General features: G+C 36.8%; 1 protein-coding gene across 3 annotated transcripts in view; it reads left to right on the top strand.

Annotated features, from left to right (window-relative positions):
- LOC139718061 (protein dispatched homolog 1-like) overlaps positions 1 to 17,954 on the top strand; it is a 94,289-nt gene that overhangs the window by 12,528 nt on the left and 63,807 nt on the right. The window contains exon 1 of one of the 3 annotated variants that reach the window (XM_071629555.1): positions 3,108 to 3,623. The exons of 1 other annotated variant lie outside the window; for it this stretch is intronic. The gene's annotated coding sequence lies outside the window, so the exon portion shown is untranslated. Of the gene's footprint in view, positions 1 to 3,107; positions 3,656 to 17,954 lie in introns of those variants that run through there. One more of the 3 variants, XM_071629554.1, reaches the window with a different exon arrangement.

Genomic DNA, 17,954 nt, shown 5'->3' with positions numbered 1-17,954 from the left:
GATGCACATAAGGTGTAGGAGGATAGGATTTAAGCTTAAAAGAGGCAGGTGCATCGCGGATTACTCTGTAAGTATGAACTGTCAAGGTGTATTCATTCTTCCGGGTAAACTCAAAATCGTAAATTGAGTAACTATAGTGAGAGACATGGATTGAACAAAGTCAAACAAAAGGAATAGCAAAAAAGCTATTTAGATCAGATGATGTAAGAAGACGTGGAATTCTGCATATTTTTTTGATATAATGTAGTCAGAATAATGAGAGCAGATTGGACACAGTGTGGGATTTTTATTTAAATGAGAATAATTGAAGAAACATTACTAAAGCTATTTGCACTTTTTGATGTCTCACAGAGCAAATTATCAGCTCGTAAATTTTTGTTAGTATATATATGACATGAAAGTGAAGTCCTTCAATGTCTGTGTATATGATCAGCTTTTCTTAGTTCCATTCATGTTTCCATACCATGCTGGAACTTTTGGGCACACAATTCATGATTATTTTCATCATTTAGTTCAAGTACAGTATATATATGTGCAAGTTGTGTGAATGTGAATTTTCATGTCATATTGTATATAGCCAACATGTGGCTACTATATTTTCAAATAGATTGATTTGTCTCTAAAACTGTAAATGAGCTTTAACTGAAAAGTGCCTTGAAATGATACAAAGGTAAAGTGGTGACTTATTTTCTAAAGATTGAATTTTAGCTAATTGATGTAGATTTTAGTGTAATTTCAGCTACTGGAAATGGAATGGACACCCTTGGGTCTTTAATGAATGCTTTTGTTTTGTGAGAGTTGAAACTGTAATGCAGAATTTTTTAATTGGATATTGAGACCACTTCAGAAGAAAAAAACCACTTTACATATCTCACAATGCAAATACTGTATTGTCAGACAGCATGTCCTGAGAGGCATACGGTAATGCACAGACGCCAGTTCGAAATATGAATGAGCACACTCCAGGTTTGAATGGTTTCAAATTTCTTTGAAATGCTGGAAGGCATTGTGTTCTCATGAATGTCACATTTTAGCTCTGAATTGAATGAATGATATGTTTGTCCAGTGAGTCACTCAGGTATACAAAACCTAAACCATTGTTGACATGGAAATTAAGGTCTTTTGCCTTTGGGGAAATTGATTAATGCATTTTGTTTCTCTGCTACTACAGCTCTTTCAAACAATTAAAATTTTTCTAAGAGATTAAGATATTTATTAGCCAAAAGGTTTTTCACATACACCTTAAAATAACATTAAAAAGAGGGTTTGGGGTTTTTTTTCTTTTGCTGCATGATGCAAAAACTGATAACTCTTGGTCATATAATTTGTCTGAAACAGATAAAATTTTGTGTAAGAGATCAAGCTATTCATCAGTCAGAGACAAGTTCATGAAAATATCATGTTTTTAAAGATTAATCTTTGCTACCTGATGCAAAAACCAATAATTTGGATCTTGTGTGTGAATGGGCCTAATGTTGCATTTCTTCAGGAAAGTGAGTAGGTGTCTCTACAATCCTTACTTGCATAGTCTGATGGGTAAGATGAGCTAGTAACTGTTGACTGTTATAATTCCCAGTAATCTTGGTATCTCACTCCCCTAATCAGCCTTTGTTAAGTTACTAATGCAGCTGAAGCCTTTAATTGCTGTCAGGCTCACTTAGCAAGTAGTGTACCGTCCCCGACCCAGGGCCCCAGTTAATGAAATGTAAATAGCTCAACCACAGACTGTTATACTTGCTCTTTTCAGAGCTATTTTTAGCTCTCAAATGAAACTTTATAAATCTGTCATTGTTTATGCTCTTGTTCTAATTATGTAATCCTGTTGATATAGGAATCATTGAATTGTGTAATTAAAGCATTGTGCATATTCAGTCTGTGCGATGAACTAAACCAAATTTTGTTGTCAGCAGTGTATAGGAACTTGGAGGGGGATAATGGCAACACTTTGGTTAGGATGTATAATTTGAAAGATACCATTTTTCCAGAACTTTGTTTTTTTGTATGCCCTAATGCATGTGAGAACAAATATTCACACATTGTTATAAAGGTCTTGAAGCAAAAATGAACCTTGATATCATAAGCATGTTACATTATTTAGTTTGTAATCATTATATGAATGCAATTGTGACATTAGCATTAGAAAATTAAGTGATGAGCATAAGGATATAGAAAATATCCCAGATATTTTAAGAATTTGAAGATGTAGAGGAATTTAGAAAAAAAAAAAGGATAGGAGTTATTTCCCTGAAGAGAAAATCCATTTGCAGTAAGCTAGTGAAAAAAAAAAGCACTGGTTCAGCAACAATAGGTGATAAATCCATTGAAAACAGGGTGATTTTGCTTCAACACGCATTTCCCATAGACACTTGCCCGAGTGTAACTCGGGACTCGTCCTCAACGGGTTAATTATCTCAACATCATACATGTGTTTTCCCTCTATGTAGGTTCTATTGATCAGAGAATATATAGTGCAGCAAAGCATTTAATTGTTACCGAGATGACGGAGTAGTGATTTCTGCTGTATGTTTTGACGTTCCTCTTACAGAGCAATGCGCTCTGATAATTAAAATCAAATTTTTGTAATGTATTGTTAGCTTTTTTACTGAGTGAAATTAGAAGAGAAGAAATAGCATTACACACTTGTATCAGTATGAGAGGAGGATTGATAAAAAAGAGAGAGGGAGAGGTGGAGAGTAAGAAGGGGAGAGGGGGGAGTTTGGGGAAGAGAGAAGATTGCAAAAAGCAAAGATGGGGAGAAGGAGGAAGGAAAATATTTAATAGGAATGGAGATGAAGGTAAAGTAGAAGAGGAATAATACCAGCATGAGAGGATATGAAACAGACAAAGGAGAAATGAGAAGAAATATTCATCATGGAGACAAGTGTGCTACAATGCTTCTGCTTGTAAAGTTTTGGTTGTGTTTGTTTGCAAGCCATTAGCTATGCACGCCCTGTCTCCATGGCCAGCCAATGGTGACAGCCGCGTAAGGGCTCGCAAGGTGCTGGAGTGGAGTGATATGTCAACTCAACGCCAGCTCTAGTTCCCCTCCCCACGATCTCTCTCCTCTTTGGATCCATGTGTTGCTTGCCAGCCAGTGTGCAGTGCGAGAGAGACAGCATTGGTTGAGAGCCCTACACAGCTGAAAATCTATTTGTTTCGCCCACTGGAACCACAGAAGGTCAGGGTAGTACAAGCTTTGTTTCTCACTTGTGGTGTATTTACCTTGTCAGCTGTGACTCAAACCTTGGAGTGCACTGCAGTCTTCTCAGTGTCTTCAAATTAGCACAGATTCGGCACAGTTCTGGAGACACACGTGTGAAGAGAGCAATGTGTGGTATTGGTCCCACCCCTGTGGATTCTGTTGTCAAATGCTGAAGGAGTTAAAACTCGGTGAAATCACGGAGCACACATTTTGCCAGGATGTGATATTGGAAACGATGAGAACGGAGGATTAGAGATCTTCTTCTGTGCTTGTACTTGTTGAGAGAATACATACAGTGGTTGTTCACTTGGCTGAGATTTTCATGGTATATGCTAAGAACGTGCTGATTTTCACATTGTGACATCTTTGATCAGTGGATACCAACTTTTTGCTTGCAAATCAGTCGCTGCTTGTTATCAACGTACGTGCCACTCTTAATATTTCTTAAAGAAGGTTGGTATAGAGATACTGTCTCTTTCTTCACTTGTGTTTTTCTTTTGATATAGTACTTGATATGTTGTCTTCTCTCAGTTATTCTAAAGTGATTAAAATCATATCCATCATATTTGGCCAAGTTTCAGTGTATAACTAGAAGAGCACTCTGAGAGCACAGACCTCTGCCAAGCAGCTACTTTCCACCGATGATCTTGCTCTTCCATAGTGATCAGTGATTTCCACCCATACGTATGCATGCTGAAAAATCGCCCGATTTCCCAATATAGAGGCCTTTGTTACGTCATAAACCCTCTACTGCGTGGTGCGCCTTACCCTAGCAGAAACTAGAGCACGCACTTTAGTGAGCGTATGCAAACCTCAAAAATGCGCAGCTTAACACTTTCATGTTCATTGACCCTACCTGCCGAAATATCGAAAATCCTTCATAAAATCCATAAAAGTTTCTGGATCACTACCTAAATGTAATCATTTGTTCCTTGTGTCATTCTCAACCTTTCCTGCAAGTTTCATCTAAATCCATTCCCAACTTTTTGAGTTATTTTGCATATATGCATACGGACAAACAAACGGTAACGAAAACATAACCTCCTCCCTTGGCGGAGGTAAAAAGAACAAAATATGCTAACTGGTGTAGTATCTCCACTATGACAACAAACAGTGCAATTTCCATGTATCATACCATGATCAGCAGAAATAGCACTGTGGTGTTACCAACATACGACCCAGTGTCCCTCTATATTCATAATGCTCAACTGCAGACACCAATCAAGATTTATATCATTTGGGTGGAAAAAGTGAACCGTAATGAGCAGAGACTGTCAAATTTTCTGGGCCCTGTTTCATAAAGCTGTTCGTACAGTTACAAACAACTTACTAGTGACTGGTGATCAGTTCTGATGTGCTACACTTATTAGAATTTCCATAATTCAGCACAAGAATTGATCACCAGTCGCTCGTAAGTCGTTCATAACTTTACGAACAGCTTTATGAAATAACAACCCCCCCATTTTGACTCATTTCTGCTGGAACATGATAAGTAGGTCTAATGTTACGAATCTCTAAATGGTGTTATAGCTACAGGTTGATGAAATCATATCTAAAGTTTTCAAGTGGTGGTTCCACTGGCCAACCTTGCTCATAGATGTACAGTATATAGGCCTGTGTAGCTGTGTGGTACACCAAAACCTGTATGCAACTGATTGACAAATTATCCTACATCAATGAAATTTCATGAATATGAAAAAACCTGCATGGTTAAATCGTTTTGTTACGTTGTGCATCATTTCAGTTTGTCTCACGAGAGCGAAGTACTAGTAAGCTGTCTGGAGGAGAGGTCTCGATGCAGCTGTCAGAGCAATTTTATGCATCTTTGAGCACATAATAAAATGAGATGAATGTGGGGGCAGCTGGGGGTACAGTCATGCGGAAAACCTTTGGAAATTACCAGTGTTGGAGCTTTTAATTGTGTATCTACATTGTACAAATTTTCCCACAAAGGCTCAGCAAAGTGTTGGAAAAACATTTCCTGTGTATGAGTTTTGTTGGTTTAAAGTTCTTTTGTTAAAATAAGCCAGTGGAAAACTGTGTAAGCACTATGCTGAAACGTTTGTCCATTTTGAGCAGGAGAATGCAGTGGAAAGGCATTATAGTCAACCATTATTGCCTCGTAAAAACCTACGCGTTTTCACATCGCCCTTATTTATGAAATAGCGCTCTATTTTCAGAATCTCGAGCTTTGAACCCGATGACAAAATAGCCCACTATTTGATAGCGTGAATTCAAATTAGTGCACTAATTTGAAAGCTAAGCCTGAAAAAAATTTCTTGACCCAAACCTGGGAAATTTCCAAAATGGCAGGATGATTTACAAACTAGCATAATGTGAATTTGCCTCAAGAAATTAGTATGATGCATCCCATCATGCCTATCATGAGTGACTCGATTGTTTGAGGCAACGTGCACACAAATCGCGGGTAATTTTTTTGAGGGCATGCACTCTCCTGATGCTGTTTGCTCATGCTCAGCAATATTATTAGCTATAAAAAAAAATGGGGCTAATTCTCTTCAGGTTAGCATGAATAAGAAATAATATAGCGCACTAATTTGCGATTGCAAAAAAAATTGTGAGCTTTAATTATCATCGAGTTGATGTGAAAACATGTATTGGCTGTCTAGATATGTCAAAGCTCTAATATGAGGGACAAAAACAGAGATATCTTGTGACACAAATGATAATGTGCCATCGTAACTATATTTCTTACTCGTATACACAACTTTATATCAGAGCATGTCAGATTAATTTGAAGTCTCTCTCTGTTAGGCATTAGCTGTTACAAAAATTGTTTGATAGTCACATATCTATGAAGTATCACTTGATTCACTTAAATACCAGATTAAAAATGATACTTGCATATATGGAAGTGGTTTGCATCTCAACAACTATTCACAAAATAAATCTTCTTAGATTGAGGTTTATCATATCTGCAGAAGATTTCTACATGTGAAACAAAAATATGGGAGTAGAAGACGCAGATATTTGCATATCTACAACACAAAAAGAAAACACATTTAGACTTGATTGACCATATGGGCCATTCACCCAGGAAAGTGCAATGACCTGGCTTGAGGGGAACATTTTTTTTTCTTTAAATCATGCTAGTAACGACTTTATAGCAATAACAAATCGATTAGTTCAACATCAACTTGTCTGTTGAATGTACATTGTACTTCTGAAATGATATGTAAATATTCCATTATAAAATCATTTTCTGCGTTAGCTCCCTTTGAGAAAAATTTGAGCTCCTAATATGCATGTGTAGATAGAGAGATACATGTAGGTATATAGATAGTAGATAGATAGATAGATAGATAGATAGATAGATAGATAGATAGTAGAGATAGAAATATATCTAGAGAGAATGTGAAGACGGGAGAGAAGAGGGGGAGAGATGGAGAGAGAGGAAGTGTAAAGAAAAAGCCGATGTACTCCCGTTCTCAGGAGGTTGTGATTTCACATCTGCTGGCATCCTGTATGGAAGGGGGGAATTCATGAATGGAAATTCTATTCAAGTATGGAGATTGAATCAACAAATGAAAGGCACGAGAATGGAAACGTGTACTTCCCGGGTGCTGATATTGACTGAGTGTAGCGTTTAGACGTGGCAATTTAGTTCTCACTTCCCCGACATCTCAAACCCTTTACATACAGTCGTGAGGCCTACAGGACTTTCTCAGTGCTGCATAGAAACACTCCATGAAAGAAGATACTCCCTTTCCTTTGTCCTCTCAGTTTTCACCATGTTCCCACCAATTGTGATGTCACAATGACACATGACAAATATAAGGTCTGGATTACTTCTGGGAAATAACAACATTCCTTGACAGCTTCACCCCCCCCCCCTATGTTTATAACCGCTTTCAGTTCCTTGAAGATTAAACATCAATTTTTTTTTTTTTGGTTAACACAGTTTGGCACTATTACCATGTGAGTGATATGGAGTACAATATTTGTGTACTTTATTAGTCCCGTTCAAAAACACTCAAAATGAATGGCTTTTAAAATCCAATTTTTACAGTGCAATGCAAAAAAATGTGAATTCTTGTGTTTGGGTGAAAAAAAAAAAAAGTTGGTCCAGCTTGATTAAAAAAAAAAATCAAAATTCTTGCAATGAATTGGCCAGTATGGCATTTGCAAATTGCCTGTGAAGAAACACTAATTTTTTTTTAATCCCGCAGTGCAATTATCCGGGATCATGGTCAGTCTGGAAATTCAAAGCATCTCATTTGCAGTTGAGTGATTTTTTGTGGCCGTGTGTGAACGTTGGCAAATTAGATAGATTTTTGTATTGCGATGCAAAAATGGATAAATCCTGTGTGTGAATGCAGTTTATGAGTTGTCTATTAATTTCACAATCGGGTGACTTTGTGGGATCCAAAAAATCTTGATTAATATTTTTCTTGTATCTGATTTTAAGTCTTCCTACTTGTTGATATATTTTGCTTGCATCCTACGAGAGGTTGCAGGTTTTTTCCCAAGTAAGGTTTTTACTTAACAAAACACTCCAAAAAGCAGTGGAGAAAATGTGAGTTATCAATGGAGAAATTGTATTTTATATTCAGGCTGAAGATGAGGTACGTTTAGGCTGTAGGAGGGTTAAGGAAGTGACGATGAATGAATATTTTTTTTTTTTTGGAAAAGGAGATCCAGAGAGCTTTCCTTCTAGATTACAATTTCATGCAGTATTGCATGAAGCTAATCCTAGAAGCCAATCCAGTGAGGGAGAGAAAGCCAAGCATCCCTCACCATCCTCCCTGGGAAGAGCCTTGCTCGGGGCCCCTGACGTGTGGCTTGAATCTTGACGTTTGCACAGTCAATTCGCCGCGCTCTGCCTTCTGCGGCAATCAAACCTTTTTAGAAGTTTGCCAGCACAGTCAAGCGAGCAAGATTGTATACATGTGTCCTAGATGTTTGATGAATGTGTACGTGCAGCCTTTGAACGCTAGTCCATGAGCCTGGCTTTCATTGCATGCCACAGAACTCCTTGATACGCCTGGCCATGGTAATTGAAGGAAAAATAGCTCTAGTAAAAGTCAATAATTTGAGAGTCCACGGACTGACTCTATTCATTACCATTCACTGCTTTCTTACTAGCTGTGTGCCGTGGGAAGCATGACACGAGTTGCAATTGCTCCAGAGGCATTTATTAGATTTCTCCCTAGCGTTTCTCAGCAGACGTACACACCAGAACTTACACTGGCATCATGCTGTCATGATCTATGGCAAATGAAGTGAGTAGTGGAGAGAGAAGGAGAGGAGTCAAATCATTAGTAGACTCATAATGACAGTAACTCACCAAAATGTTCACTGCCATAGCAACAGTAAAGCAACTTTAAAGGGGTAACATAGCAACAGTCAAGCAACTTTAAAGGGACACTCTAGTCGTGTTCAAATTTATGACTGATGAGACAAGTGAAATCAAACAACCAGAGCAGTGAAACGTTTTGTAAGATTGGACTTCAAAGTGAGAAAGTCATGGAATTGTACAGTTTCCTAAGTTTTTACAAGTCAGTGACAGTGGCAATTATGTCATCGCAAGACAAAGCTTCCTTTGGTTTGTAAATATGTCATAGATTATGCGATCAGAATGTGAAGTCATCACAAAATATTTCATCATGAGGACATAATTCTTCTCTTCTCGAACTGAGGTTAAACAAGGAAAATTTGAAAGAAAAAAAAAATGTGTGAATGGAAATGGGAGACTTGTTAGGCCATGATATAAGTATCTTATATCCTTTGCATTTATAACTTTTACCAATATCACTTTTCTGGAAAAAACATGTGAATCTGTGAAAATCCATAACCCATATATTTACTAAATTATTTCAACAAAACTTTCACCGTTGTCATTTTGATTTCCCTACTTATTCATGTCATCTTGAACAAGAAGTAGTTTTTCTCCTCAAGTTTGTTTGTTTTTGTTTTTGTCTTTTTTTTGCCATTGTCATGTCAATATATTGAAAATCTTTTTAATGCCATGGGAAATCCTGTCGGGAAAAAAAAAATGGCACCACCCTATTCATTCATTCAATTATTTTTTCCCCCATAATTTCCTACAGAAATTTCCTGCAGAAGTATTGTACAGAAGTTGAATGCATTTATGACATCCAAATGTATAATAAAGGAAAAGTATAAGTTTGCAAAGTATTGAAAGTGTATGGATAATGCTAAAAAGCACTGTTTAACACCTAAGACATATCAAAAGAGTTAAGGGTTGCTATCGGTTAATATGCAATCATATCTATTAGACCAAGTTAGGTGATTTATTCCATTGATGAAATTAGAAAGTTTGCATATCAAATTAAACAGTTATACATAGTTATACATTTTGACAAATTTTTTCATCCCATTTGTGCCTCAATGCTCATGTGATGATTGAAGTGTGATATGAATGTATTGCCATCAGAATGATTGAATGTAAATTTTGTATCATTGCATGCATACAACTTTGTATGTATGTGTGTGTGTGTGTGTGTGTGTGTGTGTGTGTGTATGTTTTTGTATGTTGAAATAGTTTTATAAGAAGTGATAACATGAATATCTTGTATAATTGGCCCAACTTCTACTCCAAAACTGGCATGCTGTGGATATCGTCAAGAAATGTGCAAAGATTTCCTAAAGTCCAGACTGTGTGATGGAGAGAGAGAGAGGAATTCGCACATAATGAGCTTCACTGCTACCTGATTATCGCTATAGGGCATGTAGTCTCTTGTATAATTCTCATCTTAGTGTGGCTTGGCTGAACACTCTAATATCAAAATGCTGCATCCCCATTTTGCATGACAAGACGAAGGATCAGTATGTCTGAAAGAGTCTGAAAGTGATGTATGCAGCGTGCCTCCGATTCATGTTGATAGTGAACGGATTTAGAGGCCCTTCTTGGATATATACTTTCCATTCGATCCGACCAGAGATCGCATTTTCCCCTGTTGAATCGCAAGCCCACCCACTCCCCTCCTCCCTTTCAACCATTGATAGTCTCACAGTGTTCCTGTAGGTGGATGTGGGAGTATCCTAGCTTTCTTTTATCCTTGCATTTTACCTTAAATTTAAGATATTTGTTATTAAGCAGCTCATTCTCTGTCATGTTCTAAGTTTTAAAAATGATTTCTCTCTTTTGCACTTTACTGTGTAGGTATTGAAAAAGTGGCTTATTCTAGATTAAAATGACAATTTGTGTAGTCAATATAAAATTCTTATTTATCTTATAGATTTGATATAGCCAATATCTGAAAATAGACTTTGCAAGAAACTGTGGGTCAAAAGAAAATGTGACAAAAAATGTATTAGGAAAACATTAGCCTTTGTCCCCCCCCCCCCCAAAAAAAAAAAAAAAAAAGGGGGGGGGAGTAAATTATGTTTTATTGGAGTAACAGGCCACTGAAAAGTACTGTAAAACCTTTAAAAAAATATTTGTGGCATGAAATTTTTGTGAATTAGAGTCAACCCCCTTTTTCATGGCATGAAATTTTTGCAAATTGCCACTGGCATTCAATGCATGAGTGAATAGACAAGAACTTTCATGTACACTCTAATTTTGTGAGTCCTGGCTCCTCGCAAAATTAGGGAAAATTTTCATGCACATGAAAATTTTGGGTTTTACTTAATTTACAGTGGTGATGACGGGCATTTTTTTTTTTTGTGGAGTATGTATTCACTGCATGGACTTCATTGAGCAAGATATGCAGCAATATGGGCATGGGTAGCATCCAAACAAGCAGGAATGGACATGTTCATTCAATTGCAATGGCAGAATGCTCATATATGATATTGAAAGCAAAACAAAAACAGAAACAACAACATCAACAACAACAACAAGCCCAAAACATGGAGTCGGGCGCATTACTGCAATTCAAAAGAAAGAATAAAGAAAAAAGAAAGAAAATATTTTGTCTTATCCACAAGTTGTTTTAGTGAGTAGTTTTAACCAACCCATAAAATGTCATCTCTGAATTGAATTTGATAAAAACTGGAATGGCAAGGAAGAGAGAGAGAGAGCCCATGCACTTTTATGACAGACTGTAGGCAGATATTATGATGCAGTAAAGCATTTCATTAAAGGCATTGTTTACCATTTGCAGATGAAACAAAACCCAGCTTGAGTGCTTCAAAATAGTTCTGAAATGTGAGTTAGGGCTAGAAACAACCAATGTAAAGATGTTCATCAATAATGCTATAATCAATGTTAAGTATTGTGTTATACAAAATGTGAACAATAGTTAAGATAAAATTGTTTCTAAAATAAACCGTCTACAGTAATGGTTTATTGAAAAAAGCGAAAATCTCCTTGTAAGTAGATTTAGGCTTTATTGCAAATTTTTTACATGGTAGGATATTTTGTGATACAACTGACCTGCACATGTGCATCAAGTGCACTCAAACATTTTTTAAATCACTGCTCCCATAGAAGGTATTGTGTACCTTTAAAATCATATGATTTGGTGAATGTCGAAGAGCTGTAATATTACAATCACACTTCATGGAAAGACATGAATGCTACAGATTTTAAAAAATCACAAAAAAAAATGTTACGCACCTACTGCTACATGCTTCTCTCAGTCTCAACGCTCTTCTGTGTTGATAGGAATGCATTCATCTGTTTTAGTTATTTTAGATAGTGAAGCCAAATTTGATGCAAAGGAAGGATGACAGATGGAAAGCTGTCCAAGAGACTTGTGATTAGTTGTAAGTTGTTACAAAGTGATAAAGATATGTTTTCAACACAGGTGACCAGTTCATCAAGATATCACACAGGGTACAAATAACAATCTTCTTTATGCTTTGTTTGCATGAGTCAGATTATGACACCCCTACCCATTATTTTCCATCAACCAAGAATGAAATTAATTCTTTTTCTTCCTTCATCAGTCTGTTTCTACTTTGACTCTCTCTCCAGTCTTAGAATGCTATGAAGTAGTTTGATTAGCCTCTTAGATGCTTAATTACACTGTTTTGATCTGTTTATGTGAATACAAAATGCATGACTGTCATTGTTGATAGTAATGGGGGTATTATTATGAATATGAATTCGTATTCCATTGAGCAGTTTGAGTCTCTTAGAGTGGAGGAACCCCTGGTGTGTACTTTGGATATTATCTATTTTGGAGGCGACCAGGTTCTGCCGGACAGTGCATTCCATGAGTTCCAAGCTTCGGCCTCTTGACGTGGGTCCGAAGACATCTCTCTTCAGCTGTTACTGGCCACTAACACTCAACCAAGTCACGTTCACACGCCACCGACAGCAATTCTCCCAATTTTCTCCCTCGCCTCCTTACTCCTATCAGTGACATGTTTTGTGGGCGCCATTTACTCTCCATTAGACTTTATGATTCAATTAGTAGTAGATATGCAAGCAATAATGAATTTAAATTGTGTTATAATTACATTGCTATGATTCTACATAGTATACATTGTATCTAATTGATTTTGTTCTTGACACAGGTTTGCAATATCTCAACACACTTTTAGCACTCTGTGGCGAACTCTGTTTAATAGCACAGTATATACATAGCATTGATGTTTCCTGTCGCACTGTGTCTTGGAATCAGTTATGATGCAATAGGTAGATCATTTTTAACATGTAAGAACTGTTAGTAGCAATTGAATTTTGCTATATTTTCTTTGTCATAATGGAGAAGTAGAGAGAAGAAGGAAAAAGAGGGAGATACTCTCAAAAGAGAAAGAGATATAATTTTTGAATTTGTCATTTTGTGTCCTTTCTGAGAGGAGTACAGTTGTTCTCTAGTGACATCAGACTAGTCTCAATGGATATTTGGTAATGTTTCTCATGTATGTGTAATATTTTGGTGACGTTAAGAGACGTGTGTAGAGGAGTGTGTGGATACAGCTGAGGGGCGCTGAAAGTGAAATGAACCATGGCTGGTATTGACAACAATTATAGCCCGTTGTGACAGGCGTGAACCTGTCAGGCAACCGTGCTCATGGAATCATTTTTCAAGCTGATCGGAGGCAAATTTCACCCGTGCAGCTGATCAAAATCTTGCCACCCCACTTCCAGTCTGCCACTTGGGTTAATCATGTACTGTGAGGACCCTTAATTGCTACATGAAGATGAAGTGACAGATGCAATTTAAGGTGTGAATTTCACTTGCCAATTGAGGTCTGGGAGAAGGAACAATTTTTGCAGCGATGAAAAATTTGCAGCTTTGTACTGCTGCATTTCACGCTTGATATCAAGTAGAGTGCATTTGAACCTTTTCGGTATGAATAACAAAAGCAGTGGAAGGAGACTATTTTAATCAATTGTACAAGAATACTTGTATGTATGACAAGGTGCAGGACTACATGAACTTGAATTTTTCATTCTGTCTTAAATTGATTTTGAATACCTTTTATTTCCTTTGAAAGTTTGATGAATTTTGCTTGTTCATCAATGCCGATGCACTATGATATTGTGGAAGTGTTTTAGTGTGGCCTTGAGAATAGTTGTATCTTTCATTTCTGATATGTCTAGATATCTGTGTTAGTGTGCTGAAAAAATAATCACAATGAATTTGCAGTTATCAGACATGTTTAATTTAAGAATGGTAAAGTATAGCAAGACCGACATGTCTGATGAACTATTACTACAAAGTGCATTATGTAAATGTATACAAGGGAAATCAGGGTGTTGTTGAGGCAGAAAAGGAGATTATGCACACACTGTATGCTCTTTATGATGGATGTCAAGAAAGCTTGCATTTCAGCAGCAAGTTTTCATTATATTGATTCACTTTGGTTTTCAATTCTGTGTAATTCCATCTTTCTTGGAACTTGTAAATGTTTCCTAATGTTTTATATGTCTTGTATGCAGTAAATGCATGAGACAAGAAACAAAAAAATTGGTATTCATGCTTCTGTAATGCGTGATTCAGTTGAGGCTCTCCAGGCAGATTTAATCACATTTATTGAAATATCTCAGCCATTTATCATTTTAAATGATGAAGTATTTTGTATGCAGAAATCACATCAGGGTCAGAGGACTCTGCAAATGGTGAAAGGATGGCTCTGGAAAAGAGATGGCATTTGGAAGATCAGCAGAAAAAATTCTGTTGGGATGCAGCTATGCATACCTAGTGATTTATTTTTGGCTTGGAGGAACAGCAGGGAAGTTATGACTCCAGGGGAGGCCCAAAGAGCAAGCTTCATTACGGAACATCCAAGGACTGCGGACTGCAAATTAAACCATAATGACGCTGAGGTGCAATGCTGTCTGAGGAAGTTTAGATGTCATCCCTGGCGTCATGTGTGTCGGGTCTTTTTTTTTTTTAATCGATATTTGATGAATTACTGACTAAATCCACCATTTACACTCCCATAGAATGATGGTGAAGATAAAGTTAAGTTCACATGATGTTTGTAATTTTCTAAGCTTTTCAATTTCAGTGATTACCGCAGCTACACAACACCTAATCTTAGAAACTGAATTTTTGAACGAGAGTCCCACTTGATGATTAAACCAAAGAACTGGAGGAAATACATACATGCAGCACTAGCAATAATGTGTGATGGTGTAGTTGTGTACAATATGTACTGCAGGTTGCCCTGGAAGCTTTAAAGGACAAGTTCACCTTCATAGACATGTGGGTTGAGTGAATGCAGTAATATTAGTAGAACACATCAGTGAGAGTTTGAGCAAAATCGGACGATCCGTTAAAAAGTTATTAATTTTTGAAGTCTCTGCTCAGTCACGGCTGGATGAAAAGACTACTATAGCTTGGGATGTCACATGAGTACAACGATATAAAGAAAGAATAAAGAAAATTCAACATATTTCCATTTTTCTCGCATAACAAAAGAACACTCGACTTCTCTCTTTCAGAAGGCAAGGGGAATAATATTACCCTTAACATATGTCAGTAGCAAGTCGAAGAAATGTGCACTTTATTCAAAAAGTCAAGTTTTGTGAAATTCTCTTTTTATTTTCATTATATAATTGTACGCGTGTGACATCATACACTGTAGTAGTCTTCTCTTCCAGCAGTGACAGCGCAGATACTCAAAATATTCGTAACTCTTGAACAGATTGTCCAATTTTCCCCAAACTTTCACTGATGTGTTCTACTAATATTTCTGCATTCTCTCAATCCTTATGTATATGAAGGTGGACTTGTCCTTTAAGGGGGAATGGGATTCACGAAGAGATCACGCTAATGCTAACGTTCATGTTTGTTGATTATTGTGTCTCCACAATGCTAAACTGCAAGTAGGGACCCCCTCCCCCAGTTTGTGGCTAGAGCGTAAAGTCTAAGAAATCTTACGGTTCTATAAATTGACTGCATCTACATGGGGCTAAACTACAAGCGGCTAAACTACAAGCTACCACTGCAGGGGCGGATCTATAGGAATTCCGTAAGGGGGGGGGGGGGGCGGTGGCGCCTTTATAAAAATTAATGGAGGCACTACTGCACTGTAATCATTGGAGTTTAAAACTTTGAACTACATTGTAATCTTTAAAGGAAACAAAAACTCAAAGAGAAATGTGGATGGGTGAAGCAGCAACACATAAGTGAAAGTTTCAGGAAAATAGTATAATCAAAGTTATGAATTTTTAAAGTTTGGGTGTTGGAACTGCTGGATGAAGAGACTACTTGAGTTTATAACATCACACAATAAGTATTAAAAAAAATAGAGAGAAAATTCAACATGCTTTCACTTTTCTAGCATAATGAAAGAGCACTTGACTAAAGAAAGCAGGGGGAGTAATTACTTAACATATGTTAGTATCAAGTGGATGGAATGTGTAATTTTCATGAAAAATGAATTTTTGTGGAATTCCTTTCTTATTTTCTGTATATTTCCTTCCTCCATTTATTCTTCCATTTCCAGCAGAAACATACAAATATTTTACAGAAATTCATTTTCAGCACCAAATAGTTTATGAGTCTGGTCGGGGAGGAAGGCCTCGAGCCTCCGTGATTAAGTTTACCTTTTCCTCCTTTGGCAACCAGCGGTATGCACCTAGAATCACCACTCATAATTTTTATATTATGTAATATGATTTTCTGCTTGTATTTTATGTTGAAATGCCAAATAAATAAATGATAATGAGCTAGCGGTAAGTACATCTATGTAGCTGATTATGTCAGAAATTTAGCTACTGCTGATAGCTTTATCACTCCAAACTGCTCATTTAACCAAGAGAATATCAAATGTGATTACCAGCTGAAATGCCTAAATTTGGATTGATTCATGTCTCAGCCATCACAGTGCCTGGGGCATATGTCCTCTTAAATTGCTGATTTCCTAGTATTTGTAGTGGGTTTTGATTACACAGAGCATATTCTGCACACAAACTACATTGTAGTGTAAGATTTCTTATTGTAATCTCTAGTGTTATACTGTATCCAAACAATCTTTTAGGCAGAAAACTTAGGCGCAGAGTTTTCTTAAGAGCATGATTTGTTGACTTTGCTTTGAGAGGGTCAGGATTGAGTTGACCATTGTCGGGATGAACAATGAGGGGCTAGTTTTAGTTTCATGAAAAATGAACCAAATGAATGCCACACAATATGACTCCATGCGTGTCATCAGTTACTGTTAAACATCTCAAATTACCCCCTTTCATCTTAAATTGAAAACTGCCAGTGTATCAACACGTTACAAAAGTTGACCTTAAGTCTTTACCTGTCAGTTATGTAGTTATTGTCTCTTTCTTTCAGTTCTTTTGTCATCCACCAGGTGGTTAGCGGATGTAATCAGAAACGGTTGTTGCATGTTTCCACTGTGAAAAGACACAAATTACTTTGAATTAAATTTGAAAATTTGTAACTTGTTGGTTATGATCATGGTTATTTTGAATAGGAAATTCAGGGGAGTGCTTATTATACACAGATTCTGTGTGTGGCTGCCGTACGTACACCACCACTAGGGGTACTATAATGATTTTATAGTGATGGGATAACTTTTGGTTTCTAGTTGCCAAGTGACAGGATATAGCTCTCTCATAAGAAGCAGTCACATTATGAGACTTATCAATAGAACTATATTTATGCACAGAAGTATTTTGGGGATAAAATTATGTTAAAAAGTTTATCTATGTTTGTGCAGTATCATCAGCAGCAATGTCAGCAATTTTGGATTGCCAAAGATGGCTTTGGCAAATTTAGAGAAAAGAAATTCACATCTCCCTGTTTAATAGTGTTTTGGTTGATCTAAACATTGATTTGCAATTTCAGGAGTAGTGATTCTAAAGTTCTTGTTTGTCTCAAACTTATGGAGCGATACTATATATCATGCAAAAGATCTTATGTTTTTACTAATCTTCGAAGACATAAGAACTTGATTCATTCACTCAAATGCAAGAAGAGTAATAATTTGATATATGTGTGCAATAAGAGTTCAGCCATAGATACTGTAAAGCCAGAAATTTTTGTGTGCATGAAACTTTCACGAATTTTGAGAGAATCCAAGATCTGCAAAAGTAAAATGCGTGCAAAAGTCTTTGTCTACACGATGCATTAAATGCACATGGCAATTTGCGAAACTGTTGTGCTGCGAAAGAGGTCGTCGACTCCAATTTGCAAAAGTTTCGTGCCACAAATTTTTCTGGTTATACAATAAGTCGCACTATAATCACTTTGAAGGCAATATAAAAAGTTATTTATTGATTCTCTTTGAAATACCATTAGTGTATGTTTTGTCAAATCTACACTTACATCTTCCAATGCCTGTTGCTGCCTTTCACTGTTTTCATTTTTTTTTTTCTGGTTTTGTTTTGTTTTATCATTGGAGTACCTCA

The sequence above is a fragment of the Diadema antillarum genome, unplaced genomic scaffold, assembly GCF_040938485.1.
Source record: "Diadema antillarum isolate AM-2024a unplaced genomic scaffold, OU_Dant_1.0 scf00000087, whole genome shotgun sequence".
Taxonomy (NCBI): Eukaryota; Metazoa; Echinodermata; class Echinoidea; order Diadematoida; family Diadematidae; genus Diadema; species Diadema antillarum.
The sequence above is the reverse complement of the archived record's forward strand: the minus strand, read 5'-3'. Positions and strand labels throughout refer to the sequence as shown.